Here is a 25338-nt window from a genome sequence, read left to right on the forward strand (position 1 = left end):
CACACACATATATGTGTATATACATATATATAGACTTACATATACATACACACATATGTGTATATATGTATATATATATAGACTTACATATACATACACACATATGTGTATATTTGCATATATATTTGGAGTCATTTGAGGTGGCATGCTAGAGTTAGGAAGATTTGAATTCAAGTGACACTTTGGACATGTATTAGCTGTGCTACTGTGGAAACTTACAGAACCTCTCAGGGCCCAAGCAAATTACAAAGGATTTCTTAAACTGGAACAATGAAAGAACTTTCCACATGAAGGAATTGTTTTACAGTGATGGAATAACAGCTATGGATCACCCAAAATGAAATGAACTCAGAAACATCTCCCCACAATTCTTATTATATCTGAAGATTTTTCACAATGTCTCACAATACAACAAACCCTCATTTGAAAATAAAAGGATGAGATTTTGTGGTCACAATTTCATTTTACCAACCATGAACAATTAAATATTTTTGCCATATATTTTTAGCAAACTGAACTAGGGTGTAGTTATTGCTGAAAGTTGCTGAGGGGAAAAATACTCTTTGATAATATGAGTTGACATCAGAATTCCCAGCTGAGACTTTGGAGGGAGGAAGACTGGGAAGGAGGAGAGAAAGGGGCATTGAAAAGGAAAATCCATATCCTGTGTGGGGTCTTTTTCATAAAGGTCACATATTAAGGCCAATGGCATATCTGTGTTTAAGTTTTCCCCTTCACTGATTTCATGCTCCTTTGTGTTAATTATCAATATAGCTCTCCAGTAGAGAGGTAATGACACTCTGGGGTTGCATTCACTATGAATGCCAGACCACCTAACTTCTTGAAATGATCAATGTAAGATAGAGTAAGTTTTTATGCTGTTGCACAGATTCTAATTCAACTGAGCTATAGAGAATTTACAAGTTGAACTGATAATATTTTAATGGAAACTCCTTGCTTTTAACTAGAATTCTTCTGTTGTTTTTCCCCAACTTTTTTTTCTATTTAAAAAGAATTCATTGCTGTTTCTGTAATTGGTATCTGAAGGTCAATGGGATATCTAAGAGAAGATGAACAAGAAGGCATCTTATTCATTGAGTCACTGATAGATGAGGCAGTTTTCAAATTGATTATATTTCAATAGTCACATGCTGGGCAAACTCTTAGCCTGGCAGTCCATCTTAGCCCAACCTTGCCCAATAACAGCAGGAGAAACAGAACAGCACAATTGTTAAAGATTTTAGATGGCTGCATTACACTGAATCTTGTATAGGTATTGGAGTATTAACTCAAAATGCCATTTGCCTTGTTGTCTGCAAGACCTTGATGAGTATTCTTAAGCATAACTGTAAGGAGAGTGAGACAAGGCAGATCTAATATAAGACTGAGTGAACATTTAGATCAGCTTTCCAGATGTAGGTAACAAAATTTCACCTTGAAAATATATTGGAGTCATTGACAACACAAAATGGGCAATTAACATAAAAATGGAAGATTAATTGTGCAATTAATGTTTGAGGTTTTATTTGATACATTCCACAACTGAGTCATTTACTTGTATGTTGGGTACACTTGAAAATTTTACAGATGACATTTGGGCACCCACACATTAAATAAAATGTGCCCTTTAACTTCTTTCTCATAATACTCACAAGCAAGCATTATGCAAAGATATGTGTGGAACAAAGCTCTCTGTTTATCCCAAGTCACTTATGCAATAATGAGTAAATGAAATGCATGCACAATGGATAACTTACATAGATAACTCACCCTAAGTTTGGAGAGGAGGAAGTAGTAATTTGGAATATTTAAAACTATAGAAAGTTTTAAATTCTGTATCACCCAAAAGAAAGTCTAAGAAGCTGAGAGAGATTGCTCACCTAAAAAAATAACTCATAACCCTCTCCCTTTGTAGACAAATCTTAGTATATCTGAAAATATATACTAAATGGTCCAAGCTACTAGAAGGCAGGTGGTGTGACTGATAGAATTCTTGGAGTGAGAAAGATGTGGATTAAAATCTTGCCTCTGACACATATTAAATATATAATCCTAAGCAAGTCACTTTACTCCTCCTGTTTACTCCTCACTTTCTTCATCAGTGAAATAGGCCTAACAGAAATTATTTACTTCACAAGGTTACTGTGAGAAAAGTTATTTGTATAGTAGTATAGAAGTGTAGCTAGTTAACAGAGAGCCTGAATAGTGTAGTGGATAGATGTCTGGCTTTGAAGTAAGGAAGATCTGGATTCAAATCCTGTCTCTGAGGCACACTGACTGGGTGACTCTTGATAATTTCTTCAGCTTCTCACTACCCTCAGGCCACTCCCTAGGATTATAATTTGCCAATGAGTTACTAAATGACATTAGAGAAGTGATATTCCTACATCTAGAACAGCTGCTGGCCTACTGTCATACACTCACCAGTCTGAAAAACAAATAAGGATAATAACAACAATTATGAAATTGTTGTGAGGTTCAAATGAGGTAGCATATGTAAAATGTTTTACAAAGCTAAAGAAATGCCTGTTCTCTCCAGGACAACTAAGTGTTGCATATTTACATATGATTTAATGAGTCTATGGTACAAAAGAAAGACAAAATTCAGACATGCTACAGAATGTCTTACTTTAAGGAGTGCAAAGAATGTCTGCTCAGATATCAGAGGGCCCGGGTCAAAAAGTTAACTCAGCTATTTGTTGCCTGTGTCATATTATTCGTTAGACTGGAGCTTCTTGAAGGTAGAGACTGCCACTTATTCATGTTTTTCTTTTGACATTTCAGCACTTAGCATAATAACTGGCATGTGACCTACCATGTGCCTACACTTAATAAGTGTCTGTTGGAGGATCCTGGAAGATGGCAGAGGAGGTCGGAAAATTCCAAGCTCTCCATATTTCTCCCACAAGTGAGACAAAATAGTAGCTCAGGGCAAACACAGAGTGGTAAAAATAAATAAGAGAAGAGGTAGAACAGTGATCATCCTGGGAAAATCAGAGAACATCTACAGAAAAATCCCAGAGCTGGGTTTGGTCCCTCTAAAGAATAAACACCTCCAGGCTAGTTACATTTGAACAAAAAGTGAAGAGGCCTAGGATTAGCTGTTTTGGGAGGCTCTCCCAGCCCCAGCCACAGGAGCTTTACCCATAAGACAATGAGGGGAGTTGGACATCCAAATCAAGAAAGATTCAGGGAACCTCTACTGACAAGGACTACTAGACCCAGCTGTGCAGCCCTGGGCGGGAAGATACCAGCCCAGTGAGTGCAGAAGCAACAAAGTGAGGACACCCTGGCTTTGGGCACTAATAGGAGTCTGAAGCTCTTAGTTTTGGTTTAAAGTCAGAGGGGAGAAGTGAAGATGGATGTGAGTTCAGAGGCACCATCCTCAATGCCCCAGGACTAGAAGTGATTACAAAATATAAGCTACTACAAATAAAAAAAAAATGAGCAGTCAAAGGGAAAAGAATTCCAGCATAGAAAGTTACTGCAGGATTAGAGAAAACCAGAGTTCATCTTCATAGGTGGATACTGAAGCAAAGAAACCCTCTTCTACCCCCAAAGACTAATATCAAATGGGAATCTGTCCAAAAATAATTCCTAGAAGAACTTAAAAAAACTTTAAAAATCAAATGAGAGAGATTGATAAAAAACTAAAAAAGAAAAAAAAACAAAAGAAAATCAAGATTATGAAAAAAAATTCAGCCAACTAGAAAAAGAGACACAGAATCTTAAGGAAGAAAATGACTTCTTGAAAATCAGAATTGGACAAGGGGAATCCAGCAAACTCACTAGAGACCAAGAAATAATAAAACAAAATATAAAGAATGAAATCATAGAAGAGAATGTGAAACATCTCATAAAAAAAACTGTTCTGGAGAACAGATCAAGAAGAGAAAGCATAAAAATAATTGGACTACCTGAAAGCTGTGATAAAAAATAATATTGATACAATAACACAAAAAATAATTAAAGAAAATTGTCCTGAAACATTAGAACAAGATAGGAAAGTAGAAATAACAAGAAATCTACCACTGAAATAACAACAGTAGATAACAGTAGAAATAACAAGAAATCTGCCTTTTAGAAAAGATCCTATAAGAAAAACTTTCAGGAATGTCATAGTCAAACTCTGAAACCCACAGTTCAAGGATAAAATATTACTAACATAAAGAAAACAACAAGTTAAACATGGCAGTGGCAAATTAGAATTACACAAGACCTAGCAGCATCAAGAGTAAAAGATCACAGGTCTTGGAACATTATAGATATCAAAATGCAAATGAACTGGAATTTTGGTCAAAATAGCATACCCAGAAAAGCTAAGTGTCACTTGGAATAAAAAAAAGTGGAAATTTAATGAATTGACAGATTTTCAGGATTTTGTTTCTAAAAAAGACCTGAACTTAATAGAAGATTTGACATACAAGAGCCAAGAGAAATATGAGGTACATACCAAGACTAATTACAAGGGACTCAATAAAGACAGACTGTTTATATGAGAAAATGTAAAATGTATATCTAAGATTGTTATTAGTAAGTGGGTAGTTTGTAAGGCAAATTGGGGGTAGACCTGAGTGTGATATGATTTTGAAAAGTAAAACCATTTAGGAATAGCTAAAAAAAAAAAGTAATTACCTTATACAAATGAAGTGTGAGAGAAAGAACTGACATAGATGAATTAGGTGGGAAAGGGAGGGCTATTGGTTCTGGGACTCTACTTTTATTGAGAATGGGTTTAAGAGGGAATTTTATATATTTATGTGCATGTGTGTACACATGTATACATATGTGTGTGTGTGTGTGTGTGTGTGTGTATATATAACTATGTATATATGGATATAGGTGTATCAAAAAAGTATAAAAGTCTTCTAAATTCAAAAAAGAAATAAAATTAAGGGGAAAGGGAGGGGGAAGAGGATAAGGGAGGGATTTTAAGCGGAATTTTTTTTTCTTTTCTAATTTTGTATTTAAGTTCAAAATTTTAAAAAGTACAAACATATGTTGATTGATTGATTGATTGGTGTGAAACAAGCCATTTAACCTCTTTAGGAAAGAGTTTGCTTACCTATAAAACAAAGTGAATGGAATTAGTGATAGCCAAGATTGTGACTGCATTCCAAATCAAATTCCATATTATTGACATATTCTATATCAGCCCATATATCAATGAATCTCCCAGTTAGATCCATTATGCCATCTGCAGGGTACAACATACCATGGCTAGCTGGGTGGCAAAGCAGGTAGAGCACTATGCTGAGAATCAGAAAGACTCATCTTCATGAATTCAAATATTGCCTCAGATACTTATTGGCTATGTGAAACTGGGCAAAGTCATTTAACCCTTTTTGTCTCAGTTGCTTCATCTGTAAAATGAGCTGGAGAACAAAATGGCAAATTTCTGGAGTATCTTTGCCAAGAAAACCCCAAAGAGGGTCACAGTCAGAAACAACTGAACAACAAACAGACAAACAAACAACAACAAAAGATAAAACATCTGCAGGCATGTGCTGGAGCTAGCTTGAACTGGGTCCCAACATCTGGTTGTTAAATTTTCAGGGTAAACATTTACTCTTCAGTAGGCTTGATTTGTATTTTTTGTTGTTTTTATTTATATTTAATAAAGAAATGGAGAAGATGCTAATTATACAGATTAAAATTCAAAATGCTTTGCGAGTATATTTTTTTCTGGAGAGCAAGTTGTTAAATATTTGCCAAAACACTGTGGCATTTATGCAGTCGACTAGCATAATTTTCTCATTTTATAGACAAGGAAACTGAAGTCCAGATAAATTCAGGTATTGTCCAAGGTTCACACATATAGTCGCTAACAATTTAGAATTAAATCCTTAGTCTTAATTCACATTGTTTCCACTACCCTATTATTCTCTATAATGTTTGTAGTTTATATTTTCACAAAAAAATAATATCTGTATTATAGCTCAATTCCCCTAAGAGGTACACTAACATTAAGAAAATTAGAACATCGTGTTCGTGTTGAAACTTGTGTTCACAACCTAATAATTTGGTTATTTCCCATCAGTATTATTTCCTGAGGAACCCTGGAACATCAGAAGGATGTTTTAAAAAAATCTGGCAATTAGCTCTAGGAACAAAGGGATATATTCATGAATACTTTTATCACTTCATTCAGTTTAACATATAATCCCAAAGAGGACCACAGATGAAACCCTTTGAGAGACACAGGCCCTTAATTGGCTCACCATTACTGAATATTAACTCTTTTAAGAAATTTGGCGCAGTCTTATAAAAACTCTGACTGGGTACTGGTAAGGACTCAATAATAATATGCTTTAAAAAAAATCACACACTTAAGGAGGAAAGGTGCCACACTATTCCTAATTCCTTCAGAATATATTGGTTTGCCTGTTTTCCCAAAAGAATTAACTAGTTAGCAGTTCAATTTCCAGTGTCATCGTCAAACTGGAAAGAATAAAATAGTGTTCAAGCCTTCACTGGTACTGAAATAATATTATTTGAAATAGCATTATTAGCACATTATATTACATATTTCTGTAACATTCCAAAAACACTTAAACAAACAAAAATAAGATGTGTTTTAGGGTCAGAGAAAAATAAGGCATTCATTGCCAAAAGTGATAATGGTATGTACTGCTCTGTGATAAGAAACTGAGCCAATGGACATGAGGAAGACTACACTAGAATTTGTTTCAGACTCATTCCCTTCTCAAGTTGAAAGCTGGGACATCTGATTCACCCAGGTCTCCTTGGAGACTTGCCCTCTATGAGTCTCTGTTTTCTTTCTGTAAAATATGGTATTAAATTCAATGACCCAAGAGGAAGGATGGAGGGGAAAAAAGGAGAGGGAAAGGAGAAGAGTTAGGGAAGGAGAGGAGGGAGAGGAGAAGAGAAGAAGAGAATGGAGAGAAGGAAGGGGGAAAGTAGGAAAAGCAGGAGAAAAGGGGAAAGACTGATGAAGATGATAGGACCTATTCCTTTTGGAATAAAGCCCACTGCTCATGACATTTCCACTTCAAGGAGCACAAATCTTAATTAATGCTATCTTATTAGCATTATTTTCAAAGCCCTGTTCTAATCATGATAAAGTTACAAAGGAAATTTCAGCTTTTGGAATTTAGGGGACAAAGGAATTTTGAACCACACAATCCCAGCTACTATGTACACAGCATTCAATACCTTTTGAATGGATGAATGGGGAAAAGGTATGTAAGAATACATACAACCAAGACACATGTGCAATTCATTATAATTGCTCAAAGACATATAGATAAGTGAGTATCTTGGAGGAGAAAGAGGAAACTATTCGGAAAAGCTTTCCTGGAAGCCTTTACAAAGAAGATCTTACAATTAATCTCTTCAGAATAGGTTACCTTCTCTCAAAAATTTTGGGGGTTTAATATGTTTTTATGAGTTTCTTTCACTATACTTGATATTAATGGGAGATCCAGAACTTCATCCATCCTATATTGTTCCTATAGTTGGGAAGTGGACATGAGTATAAACAAAATTCAAAATCATTTACAGTATTCTACCATGGCCATGACCACTCAGAGAGAGCACAAAGTAGTGAAAAATTCTGGTTGGCTATGTACTTCTCCAAATGTAAATTTCTCATTTATTTCTTGATTCTAGACTGATACCCTCTTAATCTTCTAATCAAGATTCAATCCTCCCCTGTGCCACTGGAAAAAAAAAGAAAAAGAACAGATATTGTTGGGGGTGGAAGCTCAATTACATGTGGACAGTCTCGGGCGGGTAAAGGTGGGAACTTCTAAATCTTAGAGTTCTCATGAGGCCCCCCATAAACACCAGGGAATCGAGGAGTGAGACCGAGCAATCTCATGTATTTCCGCCTCTTCCCGTGAGAAACGTGATGGGAGGAGCATCCCCCTCGAGACTGTCCCGGATCTGGGCACACCTATTGTTATCTAACAGGCACAGTATTCAGGTGCAAACTATGCGGCCGGAGAGCTTAATTACGGTCAGGAAAGCCTGAAGGCGCTCTTAGCTCGGGAGGGGTCGTTACAGGACAGAAGGCTCCGTTTTTCCTCTCTTTGCTCTCCCCTCCCCCTCTCTCCCCACTTACACTTCTGCTTCCAATCTCTTATTATAAGATCTTTGCCTCCTTGGGAGATTCCTCACTCCCTCCTAAAGAAGAATTCCCCCTGCACTTGTAACCAGGACCCTGAATAAAGCTTAACCCTTGTTCGACTCTGGAAAGTCTCTTCTCTCATACGTTTATCTGGTTTGGCCAGCTGAAGACCTGCGATAGAGGTAAGGTAAGACTCGGGTAGCCCTCAGGCCTCTAGGCCTGGCAAGATATAACAGACATAAACAGGAAATTAGGTTTCTATACAGCATTTGGTAAAGTCTGGGACCCACTGACCCTTTGGAAGGTACTGATCCTCTCATTGTCCTAAGCAACCTTCTAGGACTGAACAATGCAGAGTAATTTCCTTCTACATTCACAGAGAAAGTGATCTCACTAGGAGTTCCCTATATTAATAAAATCATGGTTTTAGAAAACAAAACAAAAAAAATATGTACAGACCACCCACACCTGTAACAAACATAAGAGCCACTGTAATCTTGCCCTTTAAATTCCTCATTGTCAGACTAACTTGGATACTGTCATACAAAAGAATTCTAGCTTCTTAAATGGAGGACTTCCTTGATACACAAATTATTATGCATAGCAAATAGTTTATGAAAGAAACTGAATTCCAGCATATGTATGTATGTATATAAAACACACACACACACATATTTGGCAGTTGTCCCCAAGTACTTGTTTGCCATCAATAATCAGCAAATTAATGAAATAATGCATGCTGTGTATGCTGATGCATCTTCCCATAAGCTAGTGTCACCACTAGGATACAATCTATCAAAACCCTTTTAAAAGATTAGCTATGAGAGCAAAAGAATGAATACAAACAAAAATCTATCATATCTCTAGGCTCCCCATGAAAGTCATTTTATGTGCTAACAGTCTATATGACAGAGCTTAAAAATTACTGAAATAAAGAAATGATAAAACTTTTGGAGACAACCTAAGCATTTTCTCTGCTGATAATCTCACATATATGAAGGAAACCAGAAGAAACAGCTAAATGCCTAAATTATATTTCTTAGCTGCTGCAAATCTTCATCAAAGACCCCTAATATTTCCTGGTGGCATGAGCAAGGCCCTGAATTTTAGAAGCATGTCAACAAACCATAAGCTCTGTAAAGTATTACACAAGCTGGGAAATCTTTAAATATAGGTCTAGAAAGAGATTATACACCAAACATATGAGCCTTACAAAATTGTAAGAGAATCGTAGTCAAAGCTCGCCATAAAATAATGAAATTTTCCACTCACAGCCAAGTGTGGAATCTACCTATTAAGGTGTGAGGGACTGTGTTTTATTTTGGTGGTAGAAAGACACAACAGTGATAAAGTCATAGATTCTGGAAATATCCAAGTATTTGATTTAATTTGATATAAACTTTAATATTAAGGACAGAATTCACCACGTTGAGTGTTTATTTGCGTGTGATAAAAGATAACAGAACATTTGATATTATAATGAAATCTCTATAAATGCATACTTGTTAAAAATGTGAGAGCACATTTGTTATGAAATCAGATAAACAAGATTTAACTGTATAAACATGAGACATTTTTCCTAGACAGAATTTTCGGTAAAAATATTACTTCCTTTCTTGTGTTTCTCTTATATTTAAAATAATTAAATAATTGAAGTCCTATTCATCCATGTTCTATTAGGTTTTCGATTTTTAACCATTCCAAAGAAGATAGCACTTTATTTTAGGGACATGTTTCTAAATATTCTTCGTTCATCACATTCAGGAAATTCTCCCTCTAAAATAAATATGTAGTTGTTAATCTGCAGTTTTTCAGAGGCAGAAGAAGCCTCTGCAGTCCAACCTGTATCTGAAATGAATCTCTTTAAAATATAGGTAATGTGATAGTCAAAAGGGCTTTTTACTTGAATTCAAAGAACCTAGATTTATCTCCTAGGTCCAACAATAACTGTGAGCCTGTGTCTTCTTGATTTTGAGTTTTGTCATCTGTAAAATGGGAATAAGATCAATGGCACTACCTATCTCATAGGGTGGGTATAAGAACTGTGTGTGTGTGTGTGTGTGTGTGTGTGTGTGTGTGTGTATTTTAAGCTGCAAAACATGGATAACTGTGACATCATTTTTTTTATATTTATTTACTATTTAATTTACCCTTTATACTTTTTGCTGTTACTATACCTGGTGTGTATATGTGCTTTTAGCTTTTATTTAGTATTTTATTTTTCCCACTTACATGTAAAAACAACTTTTAACATTAGTATTCAAAACTTTGAGTTCTAAATTCTCTCCCTTTGTCCCTTCTCACCCCCACCCCAAATTGAGAAGGCAAGTAATTATGTATAGGTTATATATGTGTAGTCATGCAAAACATATCCATAATAGTCATATTGTGAAAGAAAACATAGATTAAAAAAAACTCAAGGAAAATAAAGTGAAAAAAAAATGTTGCTTCATCTGTATACAGACACCATCAGTTCTTTCTCTGGGGATGGATAGCATTTTTCTTCCTATATCCTTCAGAGTTGTCAAGGCTTGTTGTATTGCTGAGAATAGCTAAGTCATTCACAGTTGATTAGCCTACAATATTGCTGGTACTTTGTACCCAGTACATTTCACTTTGAAGTCTTTCTAGGCTTTTCTGAGAGCTTTCTGCTCATCATTTCTAATAGTATAATAGTATTACATTACAATTACTTATCACAAATTGTTTAGACATTCCCCAATTGCTGAGCATCCCCTCAGTTTCCAGTTCTTTACCCCCAGAAAAAAGGTGCTATAATTTTTAGTACATATATATATATATATATATATATATATATATATATATATATATATATATATATATATATATATATATATATATATCTGTCTGTCTGTCTATCTATCTACCTATCTTTCTTTTTGTTTTTTATCTCTTTGGGGATACAGAACTGGTAGTAGTATTGCTATGTCAAAGGGTATGCATAGTTTTATAGTCCTTTGAGTATAGTTCCAAAATGCTCTATGGAATGATTTAATGAATTCACAATTCCAACAACACCATATTAATGTCATTTTTCCCACATCCCTTTCGACATTTGTCATTTACCTTTTCTGTCCTATTATCTGATCTAATAAGTATGAGATAGTACCTCAATATTGTTTTAACTTTCATTTCTCCAATCAGTAGTGAGTTAGAATATTTTTCCACATGGCTACAGATAGTTTTAATTATATTAATGTCTTTTAGACTACTTTGTTGTCATTTTATATAATATAATATTAGATAACATTTAATATTTATATAAATTTTATATAATATTAATATATACAACATATTAATATATAAATATGATACTATATATGATGTTGAATATGTTATGAGTTTATATAAATATAAAATATTTTATTATTATTTTATTACTATTTATTACAAATTTATTAATCATCTTCAATTACTTTAATATCTTTTGATTATTTATCAATTAGGGAATGGCTCTTATTTCTATAAATTTGTCACAGTTCTCTATATGTTAGAGAAACGAGGCTTTTATGAGAGAAGTTTGCGTCAATATTTTTTCAGTTACTATCGGTAGCATTCTATTTAATCCCCCCATTCATTCTATTTTCTCTCTTCTTTCACCCTGACACTCCTCAAAAGTGTCTTGCTTTTGATTACTCCTTTCCCCATTCTGCCCTCCTTTCTATCACCAACCCTCCTTCTCTTATCCCCTTCCCCTTCTATTTTCCTATAGGGTAAAATAGATTTCTATACCCCTGTATGCATCACCTGTGTATCTTATTCCCCAGTTACATGTAAAAACAATTTTTAACATTTGTCTTTGTAACTTTGTGTTCTAAATTCTAACCCTTTCTCTTCCCTACCTATCCTCTTTGAGAAGTCATTTCAATATAGATTATATATGTGTAGTCATGCAAAATACTTCCATAATAGTCATGTTTATCCATTCACTGTGTACCTCCTCAAAAGTGTTTTGCTTCTGATTACCCCTTCTCCTGATCTATCCTCCCTTCTGTCACAATACAGCATTTCTTATCCTTTCTCCCCTGCTTTCCAGTAGGGTAAGATAGATTTCCATAGACAACTGAGTGTGTATGTTATTTCCTCCTTAAACCAATTCTGATGAGAGGAAGGTTCACTCATTCCATCACCTCTCTTCCCCTTCACTGCAAAAGCTTTTTCTTGCCTCTTTTCATCTCCAAGGTAATATTCATAGCACTGGTGGTAACTATGAATATACTGGCATAGTTCTCAATCACAAAGTATAACAGACTCTCCATATAGAAGACAGAAGAAAAACATTCATTCAGATACCAGAAAGCCAAGTCCCCAAACCAGAAAGTCATATTCATCGTAGTAGCCAAGAAGTCAATACACATTAGCATTGCAGGGGACAAAGCCATTCTCAAGCCTCCCTTCACTGCTGGGGCCTTCTCACAAACACTCAGGAGGCTAGCTGTCTGCTTGCTTGGGTCCTATTTTTCTCTGCTGTAACTGCTCTCACTCACTTCCTTTCAGTTCTGCTATACCATTCTTGTTCCACCTGTTCAGTAAGCTCCATCCACCACATGTAACTTAGGTTTCCATGTGATTTAAGCAGGTCAGATGGGCCTATTAATGAATGAAAAAGATCTTTCCATTGAAATTACCATTAGATTCTTTTATGTGAGATAATTTATTTCATTCTGCCTTCTCCTTTCTCCTTCTCCCAGTACATTCCTCTCACTCCTAAATTTTGCTTTTTAGATATCATCCCTTCATATTCAACTCACCCTGTGCCATCTATTCATCCATCCATCCATCCATCCATCCATCCATCCATCCATCCATCCATCCATCCATCTATCTATCTATCTATCTATCTATCTATCTATCTATCTATCTATCTACCTACCTACCTTTTATCTCTCTATATGCCCTTCAACTTCCCTAACAATGAGAAAGGAGTCATGAGTTATAAATATCATCTTTCCATGTAGGAGTGTAAACAGTTCAAATTCAGTAAGTCCTTTATGATTTTTCTTTGCCTTTTACCTTTTCATGGTTTTCTTGAGTCTTGTGTTTGAAAGTCAAATTTTCTATTTAAGTTCATTTTTTTCTCAAGAATGGATTAAATTCCTCTATGTTATTGAATATCAACTGTCCTGCCTCATGGATAACACTCAGTTTTGCTGGAGAGGTGATTCTTGGTTTTAATTCTAACTCCTTTGATCTTCAGAATCTCATATCCCAAGCCCTCTCATCTCTTAATGGAGAAACTTCTGAATATTGTGTTTTCCTTATTGTGGCTCAGCAATACTTGATTTTTTTTCTTTCTTGTTGCTTGCAATATTTTCCCCTTGACCTGGGAACTGCAGAATTTGTTTATGCTATTCCTGAGAGATTTCGTTTTGGGATATCTTTTAGGAAATGATCAGTGGATTCTTTCAATTTCTATTTGATCTGCTGGTTCTAGAATATCAGAGCAGTTTCCCTTGATAATTTCTTGAAAGATGATGTCTAGGCTCTATTTTTGATCATGGATTTCATGTAGTTCAATAATTTTAAAATTATTTCTCCTGGATCTATTTTCCAGGTCAGTTATTTTTCCAACAAGATATTTACAAAGTTTGGGAAGGAAACTTGTTTGAGTGCTGAAGTTTGTATATATAATTTTTTAAAATACATATGATCACTTTTTTCAAAGGATCTTATAACATAGAAAGAACACAGAAAAGATGTATAATTAACATAAACACACACATGCACACACACATATATATACATATATGTATATATATATATATATACATATATATATATATATATATATATATATATATATATATATATACAAAAAAAACCCATAAGTGTGAGGTAAAAAACAGAAAAAACCCACTATATTGTGAGAAATGGTTAGACTATTTTTTCTTCCCAGGAACATCCCATATGGGCAAATAGAAGCAGACACTTTCAGGTATAAATTATGAGATGGGTACCACTTTCCCCTCCTTCTGAATCAATGTCCTGCTCACTAGGGAGTCTAGTAGATAGAGTAATGGACTTTGGTTCAAGACCATAAATTCAAATCCTATCTCAGACTGTTACTAGTTGTTGGACCTTGAACAAGTCACTTTATGTTCCTCATATATTGTTTCCTCATCTATAAAATTGGATTAATAAAGGATTATTGTGAGAATCCAATGAGACATAAAGTACTTTGCAAGCTTTAAGGTGCTGTATAAATGCTACCTATAACAGGACATAATGACTAGGAGAAAATTCAAATAATCTAGGTTACTTTATGATTGAAAGAAGCTATATGAATAACAAAACTTTGTAAATCACCCCAAAGATGGCACAGAAAGATGCCCATATAACTTTTAGAATTCTTACAGTAGAGCATTCAAGCTTTTTTTTTTTTTTTTTGGTTTATAAAACATAATTTTATTTTATGTTACTTTGCTGCTACATGGGGCATAACATTTTCACAAGGCTTTTTTGGGACTACAGTCAATGATTAGCAACACACAACAGTGGTCCAAACTTTCTAAGTAACAATCATTGGACAAATGTGACAACTTCTCACATGTACACAAATCTGCATGGAAAAGTTAGGCCTGGACTTGTATATTTCCAATGATTTCTCCCAGTCTAGTGTATTAAGAAGTGACATGCACTTTAACTTGCTAAAAAGCAACATTTGTATTCTGGTAGTTACATGCTACTTCTATTACTTAGTAAAGTGGACACCAGAACTACAAAGGCAGGAGTGTGAGTGAACTTTTATTGAAACAGGAAAACTGTCAAATGAAACAGCAGCAACTGAAGAGTAAGAAAACTTCGTGCTGTCACAGGACTTATTTTATAGTAGGCATATTTCAGTTTGTGATCCCTAACTCTAAAATGCCAAACTTGTTTCCAGTTGACCCAATACTTCCAGGATTCCTCCTTAAAAGGAACATATAAGAGCATGTGAAAGTTGTTAGGTGAAAGGAAAACTCTGAAAAATAAGGTGGGAATATGTGGGGTAGGTAGATGGCAGAGGAAGTTCTGTAAAACACTTAAGTTGTATTTAACTACATTTTCATATCTTCACTGTAATACAAAACACAGTCACTTGCAGAACTGGTTCAGATTTTTAAATGCCAGATACACTTTAGTCCTGTACATAAGTGTTTGGAAGTTACTTATGTTTATATGAAATGAAGCTATTAATACTTTTCTACAGCAGTAGCTGCACACCAGGAAGGCCGGGACAAACACAAATGAAGGAAAGGAGTTTTCCCAAAGCTGCAGTGTGAAAGAAAAGACTATAAACGATTGATTTCTATACACGTTTGGGTTCTCTTTGCTATAGGAAATCCAAGTGGAGCTATAAGGAATGGAGACGTGTAAAAAGGTTCCTTGAGAGAAAGGAAGATGACATCCTGTATGAATTTTAATTTTCTGCACCTTCTGCAGAATTGCATTCTTCTCCTGCACTGTTTGATGTCCATAATGTTAGGTTGTCTCTAAGCAACTGCATGGTAAGGGTACTGTCTTTGTAGGCGTCTTCCAGGCTCTGCGATAGCCTCCTCAAAAGTCATTTTAGCCAACATGCAGGCAAGCTCTGGGTTATTAAGGGTCTCATAGTAAAATACAGAAAAGTTAAGAGCTAGCCTCAGATGAAGTAGATGTGTAGGTTGCACCCCTTTCTTGCTGATGTCAAAGGCTTCTTGATAAGCTCCTAGGGAATTATCTATTGTTTGTTTTTGGTCATCGCCACAGGCCACTTCAGCAAGGTACTGGAAGCAGTCTCCCTTCATTCTCAGATAGAAGACCTTGGCCTTGGATTAGTCGCACTGGCTATTCACAACTTCTCCAACAATTCCAGGACGGTGGTGCAATGGATCTCAGTTCATCCTCCCACTTTCTCTGGGTAGTCCTTGACCAGCTGCGTCTTCTTGTCGGTGGTGTCAGTTTTCTGCTCGATGCTGGACCTTAGTCTCCCGACCCGAGAGCAGGTTGCGCTCCTGGCTGGAGAGCTCGGTCCCCTGCTTGGTCACCGCCTTCATGCAGGTGGCCATGTCGCCATAGCGCTCCACCTGCTTGGCCAGCTTGGCCTTCTGGATCATCTAGGTCTTCTCCATGGTGGGCTGGGTTCGAGTGGGCAAGGGCGGCAGCAGCGGGGCTCCGGGGAGAGGGAGAAGCAGCACCGAGGGGGAGCAGGAGAGAATCCGCCCGGGTCAGGAGGAGTCCTCGAAAGCCTTCACCTTTCGCCTCCGATCGCCCCTACTTTGATTCTCTTTAGGCTTTGGTCCAAGCTTTTTTTTTTACTTTAAAAATGCACAAAGTTCAATATTTATGTCTCATGATAACCAGTAATGTCATAATTATTTACTTTGACAAAATATAACTTTAAATTTCTCGGAAAAGGCTATAACCCCAAATGGAATGTGATTCTTTCTCTAATTCACCTCATCATTTTTCTTCCTTTACACTTGACATACAATCCATGCTGCAGTTTCCTTTATCTGAATTGTTTATAGACTGGTCTTATTTCTACTTCCATGACCTCATTTTTTTTCTCGTAGTATCTCAACATTCTATGATTTATATTTTTGTCTTGTTTCTTTTGAGTCACGTGCCTAGAATGATTCATTTGCCCCCACAACTTGCTACCAGTCTTGCTTATTTTCATGTGTTTCCTCCAAGCTTCTACTATTTAAAATAATTGATAGAAGTTGTAGAATTATTTGAGTGAGCAAGATCTCCTTACCCAGGTCTCATTGTTAGTTCCAAACTACCAATTCATTCTATGCTATTTGCATTTTTTCCTGAATATATTCCCACTAAATTACAAATATTTGATGTCAGTCAAATCAGTTTCCTATAGTTAACAGTGTTGCTTCTTGAAGCAGTGACATTATTTCCTGACTGATTTCCCTTTTCAGAGATACAACTTGTACCTTTTATCCTGTCCAGATGTATGCAATAATACCTTATATACTTCAATTTCTATTGAAAAAGGATGATTGGGTTTCAATCTGAAATTATACTTGGTAGTACAAATGATGCACATTATAGAGTCTATTCCACAAACCTTTAACATGCTGAATGAGTAACTATGGTAACATGCTATCTTCATAATCAGCAAGCAAATCCTTCAAATATGCAGCCAGAAAAAGTATACAAGTAGCATTGCCTCTGATTGTTTGTTGCTACTTTTTGAGAGGTAGGTTTTGAGAGGAGAGATGAATGATTTAATTGAATTGCCTAGAAACACCTGATACTACTCACAGCTCTTAGTCCCATTAACTTAATGGAATTCACAGAATAGAGGTAGGAATAAGGATTTAATAAATTGCTTTCAGTCAGATGCAACACCTTTTGTATTGAGGTTGTTGTCATCATTGTCGTCATCATCATCATCATTATCATCATCATCATCATCATCCAAATTGATCTGAGCTTAAGAAGATAATATGAACACAGAGGTAAAATGTCAGGTTTCCAAAACATCCTTATGTCTTTGTCTTTTTTTAAAAAAAATATTTCCCCCCAATTACATGTCAAGACAACTTTTATCATTCATTTTTTACAACATTTTGAGTTCCAAAATTTTCTCCCTTTCTCCCTCCTTTCCCTTCTTCTGAAAATGCTAGGCAATTTGCTATAGGTTACACATATTCTATCATGCAAAACATGTTTCCGAATTAATCGCAGTTGTGAAAGAAGAAACAAATCAAAATGGGAAAAATACAAAAAAAGAATAAATCAAGTGAAAAAAGTCCACTTTGATCTGCATTCAGAGACCATCAGTTGGGTGTGGATAGAATTTTCATTGTGAGTCCTTTGTACTTGTCTTGAATGGTTGTGTTGCTGAGAAGAGCTGATTCATGGTTGATCATCACACAATGTTGCTTGTACTGTGTTTTCCTGTTATCTATTCATTTCACTTTGCATCAGTTCATACAAGTCTTTACAGGTTTTTTCTGAAATCTACTTCATCATTTCTTACTGCACAATAGCATTCTATCAGCTTCATATACCACAGCTTGTTCAGCCATTCCCCAATGGATGGGTAGAAAGAAGTCTAAAAATTATAACTTTTTTATGAATAGGTATTTTCAGTAAAGCTATATACATTATAGGGGAAGGAGTGGGTCCTTAGATGGTGATATAAATAAAAATTCAAGAAGGAATTTTCTAGGCTGTGGAACAAATGCAATTACAAGCCACGTAGAGTTGAGGAACACTGATGGACCAAAGCACCTTCCTGGAGTAGGCAGCTGGAATATAAAGGTGTGTTTCAAATATAAAAGAAAGCTTTGGAGTGGTGATATGATCCTTAGCATTCCCATGACTGTAAAAAGCTCCCAAAAAGGTCTTCTCCAACCTGCCTAATTATTCGCTGCTTTTCAGCTATTTTTATTACCACTTAGGTACTACTTCAATGGAGGAAAAAGGATACAAAGGAAGCCATTAGAACTAAACTCAATTGAACTCAACTGAACCAAAACCAGAAACGAAAATATGAATCCTTGCCCTACATTTGAATAGTGTATTTTTACAAGCTAAGTAACATTTTTTGTAACTCCCTTACTGATGTTGATTCATTTTACATTATCCCATTACCTTATATTAAGAAGGCTCCCAGCAGCCTTCAGAGCTTGCAATTGCAATCATGTTTTTTAATTTAAAAAATATATATCTTAAATGCTTATGGTGAGTTTTCTAATAAAGACCATCTTTAAATATTGAATTTTATTTCTTTATAGTGAAGAATTCTATAATATAATAAGAGAAGTTTAATTTCAAATATTTAATTTCTTTAGGACATAGTGCAGGAGAATAATCAACTCTATGTATATTTTAAAGTATGCTTCAATGTACGCTTTCTATTTTCCTTAAGAGCCTTCTTACAGTAAATACTTAAATTAATATCTGTTGAATGAATGAACTCGATATGGTCACAAGAAGACTAACTTTGACCAGCTTATTAAGATTGAAAAGAAAAAGAAAATCAACGAAAGTTTTCAGTCCAATAATTCTGAGTTCATTTATGTGGTAGGAAGGGCATATTTTATGAAAATACACCATCTGAAGCTCTAACTCTGAGAAATTACTCAAATGTAAGCATGCAACCATCCAAGGATTCTATCTCAAGATGACAAGATACCATGCTCTGAATGTTACCTTACCAGATCTGCAAAAGAGAAATCATGGCGGGGGGGGGGGGGTGTAGGTGAAATTTAGAGAATTATAATCCACCTTGACAAATAACTGAAGGTATTTCTGAAGTTTGTAAGTACTGAAAATAAGGGATCTTCATTTTTTCCAGTGACACCTTTTATCACTACAGCTTTGATAAGAATTTTCAGCATTCTCTTCTCCATTCTGTGACATAAAAGACTTTTGACACTTGTCAGGCACAATAAATAGTTCTTCTTTGACCACAGTGAAAAATAAACCACTGATGAAATAGAGATGGAAAGGTGGGAGTGGTAGTGATGATCAGGTTGGGGGAGAAGTGATATAAAAGATTAAAAAAATGGTCAGGGAAAGAAAATAGAATAAGATTTTGATCATTGTGGTCTGACTTAAAGTCAAAGGAGAAAGTTTAACTCATTATAAAATAGTAAAAGAAATAGCACACATTTAGCCTTAGATCCCAAGAGAGGCCTGAAACTTCTCATTAAACAGAGTATTAGATGAACCATAGGTCGTTAGGAAAGAAAGAGGAGTAGCCTTTCTCTGAGTTCCCTGCCCTGCAAGGCAGCAAAGAAATGCCACTTTCCTCAAAAATAAATAGGAATAAAAGAAAGGTTTTCTTGTGCTCACTTTATTGTCTTTGGAAAGCTTGCTATGGAAATACAAACTGCACTATATCCATCTCTTCTTTAAAAAAGTGAAACATATCATGTTAAGATTCCTATTGATTAGCACAGAAACTTTTTATTAGAAAACATGTACCTAATAAAAAGAACAAGAACCATGAACATTTTTTGGTTCATATCATCATTTTAAATTCATTTTAACAAATAGTTATCAAGTGGCACTACATGAAGCTGTGAGGGATACAAAGTCAGTGCTAAACCGTGCCCTCTAGTATCTTACCTTCAATGGGGAGAGGGGAAGGCAAGTAGCACACATATAGAGAACTACATTTAAAGAGCATTCACAAGAATTAAGGATGAGGATATATAAGTCTGCAGGATAGTTTTGTGAACATGGGTTCTATAATGACTGTACTAACCAATTAAATATGCTTTGGTTCCCCTTTTCCACAGGGGAACCAGATAATGAAGTAGCACAACTAGCCAACCAGAAGAACTCTGATACCTAGGGCTGCCTGACATACCAGTGATTCTTTGAGAGTAAACATTAGCTGAATTCAGAGATACCTGCAACTGTTGAAACCAATTTTGGTCAGTTCAAAGAAAGCAGCAAACATCTTGTTTTCTGACTTACATGGAGAAGCAGACATCTTGGTTTCTGATAAATCTAAAGAGTAGCAAGCATCCTGCTTTCTGATTTGTTGTGTTTGCAGATGTCTTCTGCCTGGGGCACCATTTCCTTGACTTCCCAGTTCATTGTGTTTCTCCCTTAAATCTCTACTTTACCATGAATACCTCAAATAGTCATAAATATCCCGAATATGTATAAATACCTCACCCCTTTCCCTGACCCCTTGAAGCAACTGAGAACTTTGTCTCACTGCTATAGCTGGCAAGCTTCTTCACAGGCAACAAATGTCATAATCATCTTCCTAAACTGTGATCAGACTCTGGTTCATTCTAGGCACCCTCTTGGACTTAGGGTTTCTTCTGTTTTAGAGGTTCACAAGAGTTTTATGTTTTTTCAATTTCAAAAAGGAGAGAGCATTAACAGGAGAGGAAGTTGAAGGAAACTAGGAAGGGGTTTAGTTATGAGGTGGCACCTGAGCCAAGATTCGAAAGAAGTTGGGGCATCCAAGAGGAAAAATTGAGAAGGAAGTATTTTCTGGACATGGTTAACATTTTAGAAAACAGGTTTGTTTTTTTTTTTAAATCTTTTGTGCCTGATTTGTTTATTTTATAATGGGTTTTCTTTCAGTATACCAGGGTTTATTAATCTAGGGTCCATGAGTAGAATTTGGGTTGCAAATAGGTGTTGTTAATTTGTTTGAACAAAAGAAAAGCTCTACAGCTTTATTTTTACTAGCTTCAACTAAAGTTTAGTATTGCTCTGATTATGAGTATAAGTCATGAATGTCGTACTGAGTAGAGGTTCAGAGGCTTCAACCAGACCACCAATGGGGTCCACAACAATCATTAAAAAGTTAAGAATAAGGTGCCTTGCTCCAAACTATAAATGAATATCTGTAGTAATTATTTAATTATATATAAATGGAAGATCATGCATGATTTTTCCATCACTAAAAAGAGAATTTCGCATAAATTTCAAATTCCAGGACTAACATCAGAGACTTGGGTTCTGGATCTGTCTCTGCTTTTAATTGGATTATAATTTTGAATAAAACATATAACCCCAGTTTCCTCATCAGTGAAATGTACTTAATAACATCTTTCTTGTCTACTTCACAAGTCTGTTATTATGATGAAATTAAGTGCAAGAGAAAAATGAATATTCTAATTAAAAAGCATAAGGAGAGAAAAAAGGATAGATAAAAGAAGAGGAAAAGTAGAGATTGTTTTATTCTTTGTACTTTTACCCCCAACCTTTATCACAGTGCCTGGCACATAGAAGGCAATAGATAGATAGATAGATAGATAGATAGATAGATAGATAGATAGATAGATAGATAGATAGATAGACAGATAGATAGATAGACAGATAGATAGACAGATAGATAGATAGATAGATAAATAGATAGATTGACTTAGATCTTAACTCAGTTGTATCCTTCATTTTAGAAGAGGACCATCAGTGTCATCATGGGATGATGTTTTGCCTGGAACATGAATTGGGTTTGAGTAAGGCATGATTACATAAAGTCATCAGCCTCTTTTCCCTCCAGGCTTCACCTCAGTCCAGGATGTAGTGGGTGACTTTGGCCTTTGAAAATTCAGGTCTTTCCCAAGTTTTTCTCAGCTTATATGAGGTACAACTATTCCATGACTAAGGGCTAAGTAGGAATTGAGACAAAAGATGGCCTCATATATATAAGTGTCCATCTGGGAGGGGAAGCCCATCAGAATTTTTGGCCAAAAGAGAAAACAATTGCAAATATCATTCACTCTAAGGCCTCAAGACTCAAACAACGGGCCTGTGCTTGGGCCTATTATTCATCACTGAATGAAAACCAGAGTGATTTGGGTTTAACAGTGTAGTCAAGTAACTCGATCAGAATCTCAATAAGATTTTTTAAAGCTTGTTTTTTCAGAGCTGTGTTTCAAGAAATTCTAAATGAAAACAGCATAGGACAGAGAGTAAACTAAGTTTTTAAATAAATATATAAGTAGAAATTTTAGAGAAAATAATAATCTAGCCCCCAAAGCTCAAGATATCTTTCAAAATGTAAGTTACCAAAATTTCTATTTTTTGGAGATAGAACCCACATGTAGGTGTATGATACCCCAAGTGGAGAGAGGGACCACCTCTATCCAGAGGAAGAGGAGGAAGAAGAAGAAAAGAAAGAAGAGGAAGGAGGAATAAGAGTAAGAAAAGCACAAGGAAGAGAAGAAGAATAACATAAGGAAGAAGAAGAACAAGAAGTAGAAGAAGAAGAAGAAGAAGAAGAAGAAGAAGAAGAAGAAAGAAAGAAAGAAAGAAAGAAAGAAAGAAAGAAAGAAAGAAAGAAAGAAAGAAAGAAAGAAAGAAAGAAAGAAAGGAAGGAAGGAAGGAAGGAAGGAAGGAAGGAAGGAAGGAAGGAAGGAAGGAAGGAAGGAAGGAAGGAAGGAAGAAAAAGAAAGAAAGAAAAGAAGGAGAAGAAGAAGGAAAAGAAGAAGACGGAGAATGAGGAGGAAAAGGAGAAGAAGATAAAGAAGAAGAAGGAAATGAAGAAGAAGGAGAAGAAGAAGGAAAAGAAGAAGACGGAGAATGAGGAGGAAAAGGAGAAGAAGATAAAGAAGAAGAAGGAAATGAAGAAGAAGGAGAAGAAGAAAAAGAAGAAGAAGGAAGAGGAGGAGGAGGAGGAGAAGGAGGAGAAGAAGAAGGAAGGAAGGAAGAAAGGAAGGAAGGAAGGAAGGAAGGAAGGATAATAATAATAAGATTGGAGCCACAGAGGGCAGCTACTACTACTCACAAAATGTTCATCCTTCATTCCCAACTAGGACCAAAAACTTCATGAAGTTAATGTCTTAACTTTAGAATGAATTAGATTTAAGTGAGGTAGAGCTCTAAAAAGTCATCAGTCTCACTCTCTCCTCCAGACTCAATGGGGTGCAGTGACAACACAAGAGTCAAGACAATCAAAATTTAAGGGTTATGAGATGCATAATGAAGCAGCAAAGGAGCATGAGAAGTTTTCACCCAAAAGTTCTGTGCAACATTTCCCCATTCTGGTTCCTGAACTTCCTTGCATGAATGTAATTTCTTAATAGTTTAGTATAACCTTTATACTGTTGTTAAAGTGATTTTCCTTCAGCTCATTCTCTACTTAATTAATTACATTGGCTTCCTAATGCTTCTAAATAATAAAATAAAAGTCCCTCTGTTGGTCCTTTTTAAAACTCTTCAAAACCTGATCCCAATTTATCTTTCCAAGCTTATGATACATTACTCATCTCATGCAAGCTATGATCCAAACTGGTCTTCTCTCAGTTCTTCGCACATAATACACTGTCTCTGGTTTCCATACCTCTGCAATAATTCTCCCTAAAGCTTGGAGATAGACTCTTGGAATGCACTTTTTCTTTATCCCAAACTCTCTTTCCCTTCAAAACATCATTTAAACACCACCTTCTATTATCTTACTTCAAAATCAAAATCAAATGCTCTTTCATCACAGGGCTTTCATAATTATTTTTTAAAATTTAACAAAAAAAAGATTTACATGTTAAGGAGGGATGGCTCATTTGGGGCATATCCCCATTAACTTTGCACGTAGAAACTTGTTTCCAAAAAGCAAATGTTGTTTTCTCTTCATTTTCTCATGGGATTTTTATCTTAGGAAACAGTTACAGAAAACATCATCAGGGTAATAAAGGATTATGGCAGCATATTACTGTGGGGCTCATATGGTTAGAGAGAAAGGATCCTAACTTGAAAGTTTGGGAAGAAGGAATGGAAAGAAATAAGGGAAGGGACTAAAATAAGCTGGTTAGGAATCAAAAAAGGGAAATGAATACATAATATTCCCCCCATTTGTAAGTTAATGACACTCACCATTACACTGAAAGAATTCATTTGACTACCAAAATTGAACATTTTATAAATAACCTTTCCATATCAAGTCACATTTTTATAGTAATTGGTGGCTTACAAATTTCTTCACAATAACCTTGTGGGATTGTATGAATATTATTTTCTTCCCATTCTGCAGATGAGAAAAATATTTTTCAGAGAAATTAAATAACATTTTTTATCCTGCAACTACTCTGTCATAGAGGCTCATAGATAGATCTCTCCTCATTCCAAGTCTAGCACTCTTGTCATTATATGATGATGTCTCTTTCATTAAACTCAAGCATCTGGACTGTGGATAATTAGCAAGTTTGACACCTGAGGCAGTTTATATGATGAGGGTAATAAGAGTCATTTTAAAGAGGAAAGTGGAAAGAGCAGGCCAGGATGGAAGATGACACAGAGGGACTCCCTTGTGTTGAGGCAATGAGAAAGAAACATACCATCTGTTAGACTATTTTAACTTGTTATTATTTCCAACTAGGTGCTAAATATAGTTTTGGTTTGGTTTTGTGTGTGTGTGTGTGTGTCTGTGTGTCTGTGTTTAATGTTCTGAAAGGAGTGCAGGCACTATCAATACCTTCTAAGAACCTTCTTAGCACCACTTGAAAAAGTCCTTATTTTTATATGTTAGTTATAATTCTACATCCAAAGCATTGACTAATAATAAATAATAATAAAAAAGAACTCTCTGTGCCTAAGAAACCCTGAGGAGACAGTAATGACAAAAGTCTGTCAGAATAGCTGAAGGTTCCAACTGACCTAACATGATGATCTCTCAATGATCACAAAGTCCAAATTGAGAGATCCAAAGCCAAGGAGAATAGACGAGAGAGATCCACCATGGCAAAAACAAAGTAGAAGAGACGATCAAGAGGAAACATATAAAGCAGTGAGAAAAGGGAAGAGCCGACCAGCTGAGACATGCAATCAAA

At 35.5% G+C, this 25338-nt stretch overlaps 1 protein-coding gene, 1 long non-coding RNA gene and 1 pseudogene across 2 annotated transcripts in view; 1 reads left to right on the forward strand and 2 right to left on the reverse strand.

The window, feature by feature from the left end:
* Window positions 1-25338, reverse strand: part of FSTL5 (follistatin like 5) — a 1060999-nt gene that overhangs the window by 730298 nt on the left and 305363 nt on the right. The window lies entirely within an intron of this gene.
* The window catches only part of LOC140512017 (uncharacterized), a 419018-nt gene that overhangs the window by 121874 nt on the left and 271806 nt on the right, over window positions 1-25338 (forward strand). The gene's annotated exons all lie outside the window — the stretch shown is intronic.
* Window positions 15420-16203, reverse strand: LOC140510781 (14-3-3 protein theta pseudogene; annotated as a pseudogene).

This window comes from Notamacropus eugenii, chromosome 6 (assembly GCF_028372415.1).
Source record: "Notamacropus eugenii isolate mMacEug1 chromosome 6, mMacEug1.pri_v2, whole genome shotgun sequence".
Lineage (NCBI taxonomy): Eukaryota > Metazoa > Chordata > Mammalia > Diprotodontia > Macropodidae > Notamacropus > Notamacropus eugenii.